At 44.9% G+C, this 6000-nt stretch overlaps 1 long non-coding RNA gene across 1 annotated transcript; it reads right to left on the bottom strand.

The window, feature by feature from the left end:
- Positions 1–590: 590 nt before the first annotated feature.
- On the bottom strand, positions 591–5770 carry LOC309837417. The gene is made up of 3 exons (XR_014298249.1): positions 5652–5770; positions 3795–3957; positions 591–698 (listed from the first exon to the last, which is right to left on the bottom strand). It is a non-coding gene; the product is annotated as an uncharacterized lncRNA (long non-coding RNA).
- Between the last annotated feature and the right edge of the window lie 230 nt (positions 5771–6000).

Genomic DNA, 6000 nt, shown 5'->3' on the forward strand with positions numbered 1-6000 from the left:
TGGTAAGTGTGTGCTTAATTATATAAGAAACTCTAAAACTGTTTTCCAAAGTATATTGCACCATTTTGTCACTCCTACCAGCAATGTTCAGACTTTGTTGAGAAACTGGAGTAACATATGTCTAGCCCAGGGCCAGCACAATATACATGTTATATTGCTCTCCTTCCCCAATCCCCAAAATGAGGTATGTGGGTGATATTTTGAGGGAGAGAAGGTGGACTCTAATTTACCTGTAATTTGGGCATTTCCTCCTCTTCCTGAAGAAGGGCAGAAACCTCAGAAGGCAGTGCTGGTTAAGAAGAAAGAAGCAGTGAAAAATGAACTTGGCTCACTGAAGCAGACCAGTATCTTAGTTACCAAGAAGGGAGAAGGGGTACATTGTATTCAGCTGGTAACACTGGTCCTTGTTTACCATTACCTGACTTTTCTAGGCCCTCCCCTAGAAAGCCTTTTCCTCTCTTTCTACTTTTACAGATGGCCCTTCGACCCAGACACTTTCTCCCTCCCTCCTTGCAAAAACCTACTGAATACCTACTGTGTGCCTTGGTAATGATTTAACTCTCACCTTTCTCCTTACTCTTTGAGGTCACACCAGCTTCTACATGGTCCCACATCTTGCCCTCCCTGTTAGGAGGGGAATCCCCTCAGTCCCAGCAGCTCTGCTGAGGGAATCTCTCTTCAGCCTCTCCAGACTCCACCTGGAACATCCAGAGGGAGTTTCAGGAGATGTTGTCTCCACCAAAGATGGAACTCCTGCATGTGGGGGACCTCCTGCAGCCTTCATGCTCAGGTAGCTGTTTTGTTCCTGTAGGCAGGAGAGGAGATGTCCCAGCAGCCCGGACTTCAGGCTGGGTCCTGGACTTCTCTATTTAAGTGAGAGCACAGTTAATAAACTAAAGCACAGTTAACGTGATAAACGTTTACTAAGCATCCACTGTGTACAAGGCATAACCCTACTTCCTAGGGGTACCCAGCTCTGACTTTCTCAGGACTGTAGCTTCACAGGTTGATCAAGTCACAGGGCAGCAAATTCTGTCTCCTCTGTGAAGATTTCCTGGAAACCTCCCACTTTGGGGATACAAATCCACAATTCTCAAAAGGTGAACTGGTGAAATACTTGAATTTCTCTTTTTAGCTATCAGATCAGTAAATGTTTTAAAATCTGAAAACCTTATCACTAGTGAGGCTGTAAGAAAATGATCAGTCTCATATGCTGTTAGAACATAAATAGGTACAGTCTTCTGGGGGGAAGCAATTTGATTGTATCCTTCAAATTGAGGGGGCAGGGAGGGTCAGGAAGCAGGGGTTACAAAAGTGAACCAGGAAACTTTGGGAGGTGATAAGATACATTGATTATCTTGATTGAGATGATAGTTTCATGAGTGTATAAAAATGTCAAAATTGAATATATTCATGAATATATATATATGAATATAAAATTGAACACTTTATGTGCAGTTTATCATGTGTCAATTAATCCTCAATACAAAAAATTCAGTTCACTAAAAAAAAGTTTTTTAATGTACAGAACACCTTTGGTCCCACACTTGCAATTCTAAATGTCAGACTTGCACAAGAGCATGAAGACATGAGTGCAGAGATATTTATTGTAGTTACATTTGTAATATTGAAGAACTTTCAGTTATCTGAAAGTACACCCACACTGGACCACACAATACTGAATATCTGCTAAAGAATGAGGCAGCTCTGTATATACTGACAAAGAAAGGCAACTTTAGTGTAACTTTAGAGAAAGCAGCCAAACTGTGTTAAGATTTACTTTTGTAAATTTTTTTTTTAAAGTATGAGTATTTTACATAGATGTAAATGATTCTCAATGCATTGGATGGGAAATTGGACACAGGATAATTCCACGTTCAACTCTATATCCAATTGTACTCTTCTATTTACAACAAGCAATATGTTTAACAAGCAAAATATTAAGCTATTTTCTTTTTAAACAAATATAAACTATGGAATAAGAAGTGACATAACAAAATGTTAAGGTGACAGCTGGATGAATTTCAGAGATATTACACTGAGTGAAGGGAGTACAAACTGTATTCATGCAGTTATAGAACAGGCAAAACTAATCAGAAATAGTGGTTGCCTATGGGGGAAACTGGGAGGGAGCACAAAGGGAACTTTATAAGGTGACAGACATATTCTGTATATTTACTTGGGTGGTGATTTCACTGCTGTGTATATATATGTAAAAATTCACCAAGATGTACTTAAGATTTGTGCAATTTATTGCATGTAATTTACATCTCACTTTTTAAAGTTTTTGCAAAAATTTAATAAGGTATGGTGATTCTAAAAAACTCTAATTAGCAAAGTCATGCAATAACACCCAGTTTTTTGTTGTTTTTTTTTGTTTATTGTGGTACGCGGGACTCTCACTGTTGTGGCCTCTCCCGTTGTGGAGCACAGGCTCCAGACGCGCAGGCTCAGCGGCCATGGCTCACGGGCCTAGCCGCTCCGCGGCATGTGGGATCTTCCAGGACCAGGGCACGAACCCGTGTCCCCTGCATCGGCAGGCAGACTCTCAACCACTGCACCACCAGGGAAGCCCTTGAATATTTTTGTTTCATTCCATCTTCACTGTGATCACCCTGATCCAGGACACAATCAGCTCTTATCTGGACCACTGTGGCCATCTTCTATATAAGATTCTATTCCCTCCCTGTCCCCATTTTGATATGCCTTCCACATGATAGTGACATCCAACTTAAGAGATCTGTTCCCTTCCTCTCTAATCCTCAAATAGAAAAGTTACAGTGGAGAAACCTGGCAGACTCAACATTAATTAAGTGATCAAAGTTAGTATCATAATGAAACAAATCAATATTCTGTGCCAACTGATAAGACAAATTGAGGACACATCACTTCTGTGTTACTCCTGCCAGAAGTGTGTAATCTTAATCTAATCATGAAGAACCAAAAGACAAATCCAATTTGAGGAACATTTAAAATAACAAGGCTGTACTTTTCAAAAATGTTAAGATCAATAAAGACAGAAATGTTAAGAAAGTATTCCAGATTAAAGAAGACTAAAGACATGTAAGGGCAGGGGGTGTGGGGCATAAAGAAACTTATTAGGACAACTGGCAAATGTTTATTATTATAAATTGGAGATTAGACAATAGTACGGTATCAATGTTAAATTCCCTGAATTATACTATGGCTATTTAAGGGACTGTCTTTGTCTTTAGGAGATGCATGCTGAAATAATTAGGGGTAAAAGACGATGTCTGCAACTTACTCTCAAATGATTCAGAAAATGACAAATACACATATAGAGATGGAATGATAAAGTAACTGGCAAAAAGTTGACAATTGATGAATGTGAATGAAGGGTATACAGGTGTAATTTGTACTATTCTTGCAATTCTTGTTTATTTAATACCACTTAAATTTTAAAATCCATTGCAGTAAGGAAAACAAACAAACCATCCACCTCAACAAGGCCTACAAGTCCTCAAGAAAAGATAATACTTCCCAATGTACACAGTGCACACCAGGGCATGTGGAAGAGAGGGTGAACCATTTGTGGACTAAATTAATGGAAAGTAGGGGCAAAGGTTAAGGTGTGCCAAGAGCTCTGATACCGATGGGGTCAAAGGGGGAGGTAAATTGAGGAGAGAGAGTGGGCTTTCCTCTAGAGTTTCCCAAAGCTGTGCCACGTTTCATGTTTGTCTTAGAGCCTTGGTGGGCACTTCGAGGCAGTGAACAAACATGTCATCTAACTGGGGACAGGGATTACTGCATGAAAGAGGTTAAAAATCACTCACTGAGGGTCCTGCTGCCAGGAATCCTGGGGCCATTTTCTCCTCTTTTCACAGATCTCTCAGGGCCAGCAGATTCCAAAGGGGGCAGAATGGGGAGCCAGGAGCAATGAGGACTGAGTCACATGCCAGAAATCTTCACACTTAGTCTCTGCAGATCCACCCTTACCTAAAGGAAAATAAAAGAGCCATGAGCCAACCTTGACCTGAAAGACCAAGGAAAATGTAGAGCATGTTCATCCCGCAACCTCTGCACTCAGAGAGGCTTTGCAGAGTTACAGCCAGGCCTGTAACGTACGAGTCACCTGTGATACCAAATTCACAACTGGGACACCTCCACCTTTAAAACCTGGAACTATAACTTCCAAAGAGACAACAAAGGAAATACAACTCCCCTACAGCCCTCACTGGCCAACAGTGTGGAGAATTCTCTTTTGCAGATAACTGTGGAGGTGATTATAGGTGTGATATTCCTGGCTTTGCTACCCCAGAGGCAAGTACCCAGGGGGAGGTCATTTAACTCCACAGCACCTGGGAAGCTTACAGAAGCTGCTGACCACTTTAAGCTCTGCGGTTTCTCAGATGCAAAGTGGCAGCAGGCCTTTGGCAATTCATAGAGGGCCTGGCTGGGGGAAGAGCCCACCCTGGTGGCTAGCACAATCTGTCCATCCCTCTGATAACACACCCCTTGGCTCACTTATAGAAAAAGCCCTCTGAGTCAGAGGTGACAGTGGCCTCACAGGAGCATCTACAACAAAAGGGGGGATCCAAGACTCTGGCCCCCCTCCTCAAAGTCCAAGTCACCTCCAAACTAAGGGATGTCAAAACATATTGTCACCATAAAGACCAAGACTCATGACCCTCACTATATCCCAAACCCAGGGGCACCCACTTCCTAATTCCTCCCCACATCTCCCAAACCCAAGCATGCACAGATCTAGTTGCCCAGACAAACACCTCAGAACATACAGCCCCAATATGCTCCCCCAGTGGACTAAGAATGCCGCCTGCCATATCAGTAAACAAAGGATGTTGTGGTCAGCAAGCCAGTACCCACTGCAGCCACCCCCAACTGTGAACCCTGAAGGGATTCAGGATGGAGAAAAGCAGGATACTGGCCCTAGATAGCTAAGGTGCATATCAAAGGAATGATTTCAATGAGCCCAGACTCTCGCATCTTCCCATACATAGAAAAGTGCTAAATTCATTAACTTGAGATGTCTGGTTTTTTCCTAATTAACAGTAATCTTTTGATGTTCCGACTGCCTGGTTTTTGTTGCAAACCTCCCCCCCTTACCTCTTCAGAGCAGTCCCTCAGAGCAGCGGTCCCCAACCTTTTTGGCACCAGGGACCACTTTCGTGGAAGACAATTTTTCCACGGGGTGGTGGGAGGGTACGGACATGGTTCGGGCGGTAATGCGAGTGATGGGGAGCGATGGGGAGCGGCATACAAAGCTTCTCTCCCTCGCCGGCTGTTCACCTCCTGCTGTGCGGCCTGGTTCCTAACAGGCTGCGGACCGGTACCCGGTGGCGGCCGGGGGGTTGGGGACCCCTGCCTTAGAGATAAGAGGCTGGGTCCTGGTCTTAAGTCCTCAGAAAGCTCACCAAATAAAACATAATTCTCAACTTTTAGGCTGTGCTTTTTTTTTTCAGTCGACACCCCCAAATCCCTGGACCCTGCCTCACTGTCCTGTCCCCACCAACCTGGGGTTGCAATGCACCAGAGGAGCCTCCCAAACCAAAATGCCCGTCATGGGCTGTCGGACCCCGCGACTCCCGGACCTTCGGTTTTCACGTTCCCCCTTCGCAGGACCTGGGGACCCCTGGCTATTCCTGCTGTCCTCAGCCAGCGAGGGGACTCACCTCTCTAGGCCCGGAGGTCTTGGGCATGTAGGTCGCCACTGGGTCTTCACGAGCCGCTGTTTCACGGAAGCAGCGCGACCTACCCGCGCCGCGCACCCAGAAGGCCCAGCCGGTGGTGCCCGTGCGCAAGCAGAAGACGCGGCCAGGCGGCGGAACCACATCTCCCAGAAGACCTTGCGCAGGTTGGGGCGCTCTCCAAGCCCCTCCCCAAGGCGCGATGGGGGCGTGGCGAGGCCGTCACAGGTGAACTGGAGGTCTCACGTGGGATCATCCACCTTGCTAGGACTGGACATGCAAAATCACACGGGTGCCTTCGCCCACCGTCTATAACCAGGAATGAATAAATAAA

This window comes from Grampus griseus (assembly GCF_964374135.1).
Source record: "Grampus griseus genome assembly, chromosome: 19".
Taxonomy (NCBI): Eukaryota; Metazoa; Chordata; class Mammalia; order Artiodactyla; family Delphinidae; genus Grampus; species Grampus griseus.